At 37.8% G+C, this 12,122-nt stretch overlaps 1 protein-coding gene across 5 annotated transcripts in view; it reads left to right on the forward strand.

The window, feature by feature from the left end:
* ADGRL2 (adhesion G protein-coupled receptor L2) overlaps window positions 1–12,122 on the forward strand; it is a 124,810-nt gene that overhangs the window by 10,260 nt on the left and 102,428 nt on the right. The gene's annotated exons all lie outside the window — the stretch shown is intronic.

Below are 12,122 nucleotides of genomic sequence, written 5' to 3' on the forward strand. Positions count from 1 at the left end.
CCTAGATTTAGAATGCTTAATTTTGTTTTCCCTCCATTTTTAAAGCTCAACTTTTTTAGTTTCCTCAACCAAAATATTGAAGGTTGCAAGAGTAACCTGCTGACAACACAATAGCGTGTCTCCAACCTAAACTATTAAGTCTGTTTTTAGAACTGTCAGCTCTGCCTGTGTCACTTGAATATACACCTAGACCTTACAGTCAGATACTTCAGGAGAAGCACTGCAGTTGTGTTTGTTGTGTTTAGGAGGTCAGAACTTGGAGTGCCCCTGATGAGGTTAATGGAAGCCTTTGATGCTGTTTAAAGGGAGGAAAAAAAACCACTCATAAAATGCATGATTAAAATGTATAACAGCAATTTCTAAATTAGATCCCAAACAAATGCTTAAAACAATAAAATCAGGCAATAATAAATGCTCATGCATCCCTTTCTTCCTTCTTGACAAATTCCAGATTTTTATGGAAAATTTATATTTTTGACCATGTGTTTGCCGTTAACGTATTAATGTTACCCACTTTCAATTAGTACTGCTGACAAGTTATTTAGAAAAGTCTCTGGAGCATGGGGAGATGTGTACAGCTTCTCTGTCTCTGGTGTTTGCTTTCCAAAGTGGAAGTGTTAAGATTTAATTATCAGAAGATGTTTGCAGTAGGCAGTGTGCCTTGGAAAGCCCGGCAAGGGCGAGGCTGCCGTGCCTCCAGTGCAGCTGGGCAGGGGGATGTTCCTGCCTGGGGAGCTGAGCCCACCGAGGGTACAGGCACACCTCGGGGCGAGCCTCGGCACTCTGAGCTGCACCTTTCCATCTGATGGTGGGAGAAAGTGTTGACTCCTGCTCTGTCACTCCATCAGCTCCCTTGTGGCCTCCCTGGCACACTTGTGATGGACTGGTGCAGGAGGTAGGACCGGCAAGAGACAGCCTTTCTTTCTTTTTTAGGAACAACTTTCCCCCAGCCTCTTCCCTGAACCATGTCCCCCAGACATTTGACAACTGGGAGAGGTGTAGGTCATGGTGGAGCTGTCAGAGGGCTTCACCCTTAAACAGATGAAAAACCAGTGAGATCTGTGCATCCACTGAAGCTTGGGAAACCATTGTGCCAGCTGAATGGGCATTTTCTTTTCAAGACAGAGAACTGGTCTAAAATGTGCCATTCTTTGTTAGAATACAGTACCAGTTTGACACTTGATGTGATTAATGTTCCTTTGTGGGGCCATGTCATTTAAAGTCAGAGTATCTAGAACCTGATTCTCCTTGATTCAGTTATGAAGATGGTGAAGGGTATCTCAAATTGTCTGCAAGGGTTTACAATGGCAAATATGAAGGCAGGCCAATTGTCTTTATAAGGGTGTGGTTGGGTAGATCCAGACGTGCATCTGATTTCTGTCCTGAGGAGGGAAACAAGATTTTTCCAAAGGGTTCATTTTCCAGGTAAACTAGCCTTTTCAAGACTACTTTAGGGATTTTAAGGGTGCATTTACTTTTACTGGAACAGGAATTGCCTTACATCTCAGTCCTTCAGATTTTTTTCTTTGACTGGTAGTCAGTACTGGAAGTATCAGAGGAAGATGCCGAAATATTTAAATGCACAAAATAGCCTGCTTACAGTGCACATTTCTTAATTATCCACTGTCATTGAGTACCAGTAGATATTTCCTTACTCATATCTTAGGATTTTAAAGAAGTATTTAAGTTTTAATTTTGGGTTTTGGAGTGTATTACTGTGGCCATGAATCTCCTTGTCTTTTGTCAACTTTACTTTTTAAAGACATTATCACAGAACATGTTTTTCCATCTCTCATTTCTCAATGCATTTTCAGATCATTTAAGGAGTATAGTAAATAATACTGCTGCCTTGTAAATTTTGCCATCCTGTTCTCTCCCTCCACCCTCTCCATCATCCTTTTCTGGTGATCGACTCCACCTCACAGACCTCAGCTGTGCAGAGGAAATCATTCTGCTTCTCTGCATTGTCTTCCTTAGCCGTAGTCAGTCACTTAATTCAGCAAACTCATCACTTCTTACACAAAATAAGCTTCCTACTTTTGTTGTACTTAAGAAATTTCTGGTTGTGAAATCATTGGAAAGCATTTTGGAAAAAACACCTGTGAGTTTAAGATGTCTTCAGAACACAGGCATGGAAAAACATACCAAAGAGTCAAGAGACAAAAGCAGTTGTAATTTGCTAGTTTGTTTAATTTTATATATTGGTACATGTCATAGTGCCAGATACTTGCCTTTAATTTTGCTATATCTAATTGCAGCAAACTTTTTCTGCTCAGCATTTTTATTTTATTCTTGCTGAGCAAGTAGTGTATTCATATAAAAACTACTTTTATATATAAATTTGGTTTACGATGTTTAAGGGCTTCTAATTGTCCCTTTAAACTCGAGCTTTTTTTTTAATATATATTTTTAATGGAAAGATTTTATGGCCAACACATGCCCCATGAGAAAAAGAAGAAGCTACAGATGGTCCAGAGTAGAGGGTCTGTTTCATACATAAAAACTTCATGTCAGCATTTCAACAGAGCAGTTTCTTAGGGTATCTCTGTTATCACTGACACTTTCACATTGACAAGCATATGGGATGTAGTGCTGAATGTGTAAATTGAAATGATCACATCTAGCATTTCCCTGTACCAGGTGCCAGCTTGCTGCTGCAGCTCTGCACTTAATGTTGAAGGAGGAGTGCTAGGAATAGTTTCATTTGCTAATTACCTCATCCCCAGCACACAGTCCTTGGGCAAACAGCTTACCCAGGTGTTTTTGAGAACACCTATCTGGACAGTGCAGGACTGCAGGTGGTCCTGTGGTGACAAATACAGACTGCAGAACATGTAAGAAATCTCCATCCATCTGTGCATGAAGGTTTTTTCTCTCTCTCTTTTTTTTGTAAGTCTTCAGTGAAGAACAGAAGATAAATTTGTGAGAATTTCTCTCCTTTTAAAGTTTGTGTGAAAAGCAGAAGACTGCTATTGCACAGCCCAAGAAAAATGTGTGCATGTGTGTGTTATGTTTGAGGGGTTTGTGATAACAAACCTGATTGTCCTGTTTTGTGATTTCAGTGGCAAGAAAAGAATGTACATGTTAGTGAGAGTTTTGCAAGGACCTGCAAGTTAAAGTAAATAAAACGTGGTGGTTTAAGGAAGTGGTAGAGTCTAAATTGCCTTTCAGTACTCCTTTTCCAGGATCCAGTTTAACAGGATTATATAATTTTACTAATAACACTTTGATCTGTCATTTATACAAAAAGGCAGGCTTTCCAAAGCATTTGCCTTGCGTGTTCTTTTTGGGCTAGACTTAATCACTTGCAGAACTGATAATATTTTCTCGTTCTTCAAAAATTCACATTAGAGCCTTACATTTAATAGGACTGTGGTTTGAGTACAGAATGTTAAAAGGAGCCATTTAATTCATAATCCAGTAATTCAGACAGCTAAATTATCCCTCCCCTTACCTGATATTTACCAAAATGAATCCAGAGAAACTTCTGAAACGTTGCTGTCATCCAATTGCGCTTTTAGGGTTCTTTATTGCTGTGTACAACATTCCTTACTGTGAATAAGTGCAACATCTGTTTGTTCATGATTTCTCCTTACATTTTTCCACCCTTCTTATAGGAGTTACAGTTTTCATTCTTAAGCATTCTATATAGGCTAAAATTCATATTGTTTACTCATGAATCTGAGGGAACTGAGCATCTCAGTTAGATATATTTGCCCAAGACAATTTTATTAGTAGTTGCACCTTTACATTTGTTTTATTTCTTGCCTATAGTTTTCAATATTTACTAGCACTCATAAGGTGTTACATAGCAACTTGTTAATAAAAGAAAAAAACACCCCACACCTAACCAACAAAACCAAGGAAAAAAAAAAGCCCCCCCCCCAAAACCAGCCCAAAGGGAAAAAGAATCCCCAGGCTGTAGTCCCAAATGAAGTGAGGCTGCAGAAATACCTGAGCATGCAGTTACTCTATGCAAATCAGACTGCCTTAAAACTCGGGGTGTAAGGCTTTGTGTCATGGAGATCTCTTTCTGCATGTCTGAACTGCCGGTGCATGTTCTGTGCAGAGGTCAATCTGCTCCATGGGCTTGGGGTTGCAGCGTCCCAGTTTCTCAATGGGGTCAGTCTCAGGAGCCTGTGCCCTGCTCTGGAATTGGGGTGTCCCTCCTGCAGCCCTGCTGCACCCCAGCCCCGGTGCTGACAGGAGCTGGGGCTTGGCCCCAGTCCAGCTCCAGCCTGGGTCGTTTCCAAGCCCTGGGAGTGGATAGGCATTGATGGGGATGTGCAGTGCTGCTTTATGATGAATCAAATTAACTCTGAAACTATTTTCTCAATCTCCCGTCAGTGTCCTTGTTTTCACAAAGCTTCAGTTTTCTGTCTTAAGAGCAGGTATTTTTTAAAGTGCTGATAATACTTAGAGATGGAGGCAGCTGCTTCATTGTAGGTGCAGACTGTGAGTTCTTAGGTGTTACTGAAAGTGTGTTAATGGATGCCATTAAGGCATTGTACCTGTATTTCAGGTGCCTGAAACATAGTTAATGAGACTGTGAGAGTGGTATTTTCCAGCTCTTGTTTTTGCTGAAGTTCATTAATCTGAAGGAAATGGGTAAATAGCAAAGACCAAAAAGCATCTTGAGCCGAGAAATTTTTGCCAGTCCTCTGAAGAACTCATTTACCTTGTTCAAGGGGTCACTTCTTTCTGTGACTTCTAGACCAGGAAAAACAGGTTTTTTCAGAGAATACCTCCAGGCCAGGTAAAGCCCCAGACCTTTTAACTGTGATTTTCATTATAATGCCTTTCCCAGTCCAGGCATGAATAGACATCTGGGAAGCAATTTCTTGTCTTTCTGATATTTGTTGTAGCAGTTTCATAAGTTTTGCTGTGAGATTGATCATGTAGAAACAACCTGAATTCAGAGAAAACTGGACACTTTCACAATACAACAATTTTTTAACTCCTTTTGAAAACTCATAATGCAAAAACATCTCTCTAAGTTAAACAAATGGGAAATATTCATGGTAGAATATTTTATATTGGAAAAAGATTAAGTTATTTGATGAGTAATGTTTATGACATCATATTTTAAGAACAGTAGTTCTTAAAATTAAGAAAAATACTAAATAAAAATTCTTATCACATTAAGCAAATTCAACTTCTATATCTTTTAATTTAAATTTACTGCTTTCCTTTAGTACTATGCTATATCTTATGACTCCAGTATAATGATTATTTGAAGGATGGTTTTTTTCAGGTTTTGCACTGTAATGTGTGTTTCTTTTGGCTTTATACTTTCTTTTTGCTCTCCAGCTTTATATCATTATGACTGTTTTGAAGATTATGTAGGAGGAGATAGAGGTTGAGCTACAGAAACAAACTTTTCTATTGTTTTCATCATACATCATTCATCAAAGGTCTTTCCTGTGGTCAACATGTAATCTCCTTTTTTCTGTCAACGTCAAAAAGTACTTAAGCACATTATTGTGCAGGTCACTTCTATTTCAAGATATAGCCATCAGTATTCTCACATATTTTCTTATTATTTCATTATTCACATGGTGAGCAGTTGGTACCACAGGGATGGCACGTTCTGTGCTCAGGTTGTGCTGTTCCCTGCAGAAGAGGCTGGATCCATGCAGAAGGCAACAGATCAGCTATTTTAAGAAACACAGACTGTATTCTTTCATCTTTAAACATGGCATATTTTCTGTTACTGATTCTTAGTGGATCTGAACAAAGGAATTGGTTATTACAACTGTAGCAGAATTGCAGATTTGTTTTGTTAACTGCTTTCACTTAAGTTTCAGCTGGAGGGAACTGCATTTTGTAGTGACAAGACTTCCTAACTGGTACAAAGCAGTAATGGACAGGCAGTGTAGTGCCAAAGCACTAAAAAAGAAGACTTAGGCAATATGGAAGCTATGTATGTGCTGAATATTTCTAAATATATGAGATTTATAATCTGAAGTTCTATGTTATAATGAATCTTGCATCTCATTTGAATGAAATGTGATGGCCAGGTTCAAGAAGTGCAGTGTCCTACTGGTGTCCTACTTAATTGCATTTTTTAAAAAAATAAATTTTTACTCCAGAAAGCAGAAAAGGGAAATATAAATTTCCATAGCTGAATTTGATATGACTAGTTTTGGAAATTGTGAAAGGCAGAGATGCCTAATAGGAGAGTTTTGATGGAAGGGAGAGGAATGTAGCCCTAAGCAAGTGCTGTGAGCAGCCCTGGAGGGACTCCATCCTTAACAAAGGAACAGAGAAATGTAGCTGCGAATCTCTCTCTGAAGCAAGTTAGCTGTGGGTAAAGGAGGAGCTCAAAAACCTGCAAGTAAACCAAGACAAGTGCAAGAGCTAGGAGGGGTTTGCTTGGGAAGGAAGCTCTACTCTTTAGCTTTTATATTTTGTTTAATTCTTTTCAGTTTTCTAATCAAGGAAGTGACCCTTTCACACCTCTCAATTTTAAAAAATGTGTACCCACCTAACCTGTACAGGGCGTGTTCAGGACATGGGCACTGGGATGCATTTCCTGCTTAATTGCCAGCAGCAGCCTGGCAAGTGGGATTATGGCCAGAGAAAAGTGTTCCCCTGGCTGATGTCTCACAGGCAGCAAGGTGCCCCGTTTGGCAAGAGGCAGACTGCAACAAGGCAACAATTTGCAGGGTGGGAGGAGGAAAGAAAATGCTACTTATGCAGGAAAAGCTGCAGCCTCTGAGGCCAACTGAGTGCGTGCAAGAGACTTTTGTAACGAGTAACATGCAGAGTTTCTCACATGGAACCTCAAAATAATGAAAACCAAATGTTACAGCTTCTCTAGTCCATTTTTGTGAGGTTTGGAATATTTGGAAGGTGTCTGGGGGAGAAAAGCCTTTGTTCACCTACTCCAGCTTTCTCTACAGTTTGAGTGGGGTTGATGCAAAACAAACAAAATCACTTAGCCATATGAACACAATATACTTTTAAAGAAAGAGTAAAAACAACTGAATTAGCACTACGATTACAATATGTCTGTACTGTTATTTACATTGTTGATGCTCTAAAGAGGTTAGAAATGGTGATGTATATCTTGTATCTCTCTGAACTGGGTTGTTAGCTGTAATAATCTCATGAACGATCAGAACCCTCTCAATTCCTCATTGTCTGCAGGACTTCATTTTCTGTAATTTCCCCTTCAACTGTTCTTCTATATTTCTGGCTTGTCTATACTTAAAAAAAAAAAAAAAATTAAAACTCATGTCTATTTTATTTTGCAATGTTTCCCTTTGGGGCAATTCTTAATCTCCCAGAAGCATCAAAACATTTAAGTTAATGTTGGTTTAGTGGCCAGTCCAGATAAGAGAGCATTCTTTAGTTCATATTCTTGTATCTTTTTTTCCCCTTTCACCCAGTAGGATTGTGGATTTCTACAAAGGTTTGGAGTTTAGGTTGCAGATGTGTTCAGCTGCTAGTCGCTGCCTCCCACCAGCCTACCCTATTTCCTTGCCAATTTAAACAGCACTTTCCAGATTTTCTTAATGAAATTCAGTTAACTTACTCAGCCTAAAGTGAGTACTAGAGGGGTGTATTAATTTAACCTAGAAACTTGATCTGTGAGTTATCTCAGTTCTATCAGCCTAGGTGCTTGTTCAGACATGGATCCAAGTCACAAGAGTGAAAATTTCTTGCTGGAAATTTTAACTGCAATTTCCAGGCATAGCTAGCATTATCGAAATATGAAAGAATTAAGTTGTCTCATTACTTTTCACTTTACAGAGGTGAGAAGTGTGTCAGCACCTTCCCAAAATAAGTAGAAGTCTTTAAGAGTGAGTGGGTTTAATTTTTTAATTGGTTAAATTTAATCTCTTCCCCAGGTGCTTATTAGTTTTTGCCTTCTTTATCTGTCTAAGACTCCTATTGAAATAAATAAGAAGCCATGCTGTGTATCTGGGGACAGTGCGTGGCCCTTTGGAAGTGTTTTGATGTAGGGTCACTGCTGCTGTGGTACAAGTCTTATAATTTGAAATATATATTCTGCATTTTAAACTGTAAGAGAAGTGTGAAAAAAAAAAAAAAAAAGAGACATGGCTATGAAGGGTTTTTTTTTTCATCTGCATGTAAAATGTGGTTCTCTTGTTAACATTGTTAATGCAGTTAGTAAGAAAAAAACCTGGCTGAAACAAAGATATGTATCAGTAAAATTCAAAATAATTGGCATCAAGGTAGTAAAAAAAAAGTCACTGAGATGTAGCTTATTTTTAAAATTAAGGCTTTGAAGTTTTTTAAAAAGTGTGGTTTTTATTTTGACATAATTATATACATGTTACCAGCATTTCAGTGAAGACGACATTTCCTGAAACAAAACACATCGTTTATAAAGGCTGTTGAAAACTCAGCTCTCAAATTATTCTGACTTCAGTGGTATGAATTACACACATAAGCAGAGCCTTTAACATAAAATGACTGCGGCACTGGCATCATCTTTCATCTCCTTTGCCTGCCCTGTCTCACACTTATTCCATCGCTTTAAAAGGTCATATCTGTTAGTGTAAATGGTCTTGTACCCCAGGACAAGCAATAGAAAGGAAAAGGCAAAGGAATCTCTATTATGGAGAATTATCAGTGTGTTCCTTTGTCTATATTTCAGTAATTATTAATTAAATTACTAAATCCTTCAACTACTGAGTGTAATAAAAATGTGAGATATACTCATTTGCGATTGAAATAAGCCAGTGTGACCACTTTAAAAGCATGTTACCCACCTCTCCATCCCTGGGACCTGTTTTCTACTTTAGGTTCCCCCTCCCTACAGAAATGTGGTCTGAACCCTGAGCAGTTATTCAGCAGGGGTGATCCACTAGCACTGAAAAAAAAAAAACAAGCCAAAAAAAACCACCAACAAGCACACGCCACAAAACACCTAGCCTAAACAAGGGAGGAGCAGCAAAGATGAAAGGCAAAGGTTTTTTTCACCTTTTTTTTTTTTTTTTTTTTTTTTTTTTTTTTTTTTGTGGTGTTGCTTGATTATGCCATTTGAAAATACAGCCTTAGTCTTTTAAATTCCATTTGTAGTTGGAGAATCAGATTTTTCCAAAGCAACAGGATGTGAGGAGAAAATTGAAGGATAGAACCCATGATGTTTTAACTTCCACTTTTGGGAGGAAATGAGAGATTTTTATGACTCTTTTTATTTAAGGAGAAAAATAGAGCCCAGGTTGGATTTGATGTTTTAAGTATTCCCTTGCTTACAGTTTTGAGGTATTATCAGTTTTATAGGTGAATTTAATTTCCATGGAGTAAAATTGGTGCTAATTTCAACATGTGGCAGGCTACTGTGATGTTATTTCTTCTGCTGTTTTACAATTTCTTTTTCTGTTCTACTGCTTGATTACTTTTATTGTAAACCCACAAAACAGCTGGCATAATGCACCGATTAAAATTACACTTTTACAAGAATGATGAAGTGTTAAACTACTTTTACTCTGACATTCTGGGTGGCTAGATTTTAATTATTTGAGTAAAGTTGTTAATTCAGCTCAATAAAAGCCATATCCACATGATAGATGTAGATGTCAAAATGCCACAAAGGGTTCCCCGCCTTTGATTAGAGGTGTTACTATGAAGTTAAACCCAGATTACAAGAACATCTTAAATTCTATTGATTCTGTCATCCTTTTTTCTAATGTGCTGTTCAAAATCAATGTTTAAAAAAAAGAAAAAGGCAAAGAATGGCACTGTATTCCCCCCTAGACCTGCTGGTTTCTCCGTGAGTTACCAAGAGAGTCTCCATGTCTTTCACTCAAGAAAGACCTCAGTGAAACAGGGATTTACTCTGACTCGGCTGTCTTGCTTTAAGTTTCATTTTGTTATACATGCTTCACCCATCTTGGGATGTTGTATTGGAGCATGTGCTTGGGGGATGCAGCTGTCAAGCATTATTTCAGATAAACAGAGCCCCAGCTACATCCTATCAGAGAAACTCCAGAAAATCAGATACTGCTTCTTTTGAGGTTGGCTTGACTTTTGCTTACACGAAGCACAAAAGAGCTTACAGAGAGGAAACACAGTCCTTGGCACATTTTGACTAGTTGCAAATTCATGAATACTCTGTATTCTGTCTTTGTTTAAGGCTTAGTCCTTATGACCCCAAGCGTTCAGTTACTCCCTTCCCTTTCCATTACCTTGCAGCTTCTTTTCTCAGGGAGATAACAATGGTAATTCTTCTATGCAAATTATGCAATTCTTAAAGACAGTATTCTTTGAAAAAGAATCGGTAGTATGCTCGGAATAAGAAGAGGTAAAGAAAGAAAAAGGCTCTCAGTGTAATGGGAGTAATCCTGCAGAGGACAGGTCACAAAAAGTGGTTGCATCTTTTCCTTTTAAGTGTGTCTTCCAGTGTGTTTTGTTTGAACCTTAAGGGCATAACCTTCTTAGTAGTAATAGTTAAAGTTCACGGCTTATAGGATAAATATACCTATCAACCTTTAGCGTTTGAACATGGAAGTGCAGTTAGGAAGTGTGTACTGTATTGAGCAGAACGTTTTACTTCTAACATTGTGATTCTAACCTTCAAACTCTGTACCTTGTACAGCAGAATAAAACTTGGAACCAAACTTAAGCCAGTTGACCCTATCCTGCTTACAAGTAAAACTTCTACCATGAGATTTTTTTTCCTAAAAGCAAATATTAAAATTATCATGCCTTACTTATTAAAAAAATTCTTTTAGTTAGGAATTCTGCAGAAACATAATGTAAATGTTATGTTCTGTGACTTGACATTTATTGCATTTCAAATTTTATGCCTCAAATGGATGGCTTAAATAGGAATTAAGACAAAATCTTATTTTTTTTTTCCATTTAAGTAGTTGCTGGGAAAGAGGGAATAGTCTAAAAATACCATCTTGTAATCATGAATTAGAATGAGTTATGCCAAGTAGCTGTGGAGGCCATTTAGTATTTCAGAAACACAGCAGGGGAGCTTTTTTAAAAGACATAATTAAAAACAACGGATGATATAGGCTGTTATGGATCTTAGGTCCCAGGCTTCCAGAATAATTGTAAGTGCCTCTAAAATACCTCTTGCTATAGTTGCCTGTTAGCATTTGTATGACATTTCAGTTTAATCAGTATATTTGAATGTGGGGGTTTCAGTCAGTTACGACTATGTTGGTCACTTTCTGCATTATTTTTGTTAAATATTGTTTGTTTGGGTTTAGATAATAGACCTTTTGAGAGCATATTTCAATAGCATTCATGAGTTTTGCTGTTTGGGTAATCTTACCTTAAATAAGAGAGACTGAAACTTACCAATGTAGGTGAAGTTACTTCTATTGTTATAAATTACAAAGTTATTCAACTGAATAAAGGTCAGTATTTTTTTCACTAGTTGTCAAATTGTACGTGAGTTGTTTGTAATCATCTCTCTACTGCTTCAGGCGCAGAGAACTGTGCTTTAAAACAATTCTGCATAGCTACACAGGGACATTACTGAAATTTCACTGTAGTATCAGCAGTTTTAGTAGGGGCTGTAGTATTGGAGGAAAATTTCTTTGCCACTAGCAGTGAAGATTAATGGGCATCTTTAAAAGATAGAGAACATAAACGCATGCATAACACTTCCAGTAGTAAAACAATATTCCTGAAAAATGTTAAATGGAATTTTGAATTGAAGCCTTGTTTTCCTTATTGCAGTGTTGATCTGTAATCATATATACTGTCCTCTGAATTCCAGTGACATATTCACCACTGCAGACGTGGGTTAGTAATGCTGCAACACCGACCATTGGCATCTTTAAACAGGATATTGTCTAATACAGTTTATAGCTTCATTCCCTGTGCCATTAAATAAATAAAGCATTCAGTATGTGCATCAGTGCCATCAAGCATGAATACCCTGGTGGACTGGGAATTAAATGCCAAGTGAGGGTAAGAAACAACAAAGGCTGAATAACACTCAGCAAATGTATACATATTAGGTAAGAACAGTGCCCCTGATGCAGAAGAAATTGAATAAGCACCTTGCAACGTCTAGATGGAGCATAAAGACTCCTTTTGTTTGCCTGAGCTGCTGTCATTGACTCAAGTAGAATATTCCATTATTGAAGGAACTGAACAATAGTTTATTACAGGTAAAAAGAAAT

This window comes from Sylvia atricapilla, chromosome 9 (genome assembly GCF_009819655.1).
Source record: "Sylvia atricapilla isolate bSylAtr1 chromosome 9, bSylAtr1.pri, whole genome shotgun sequence".
Classification (NCBI taxonomy): Eukaryota; Metazoa; Chordata; class Aves; order Passeriformes; family Sylviidae; genus Sylvia; species Sylvia atricapilla.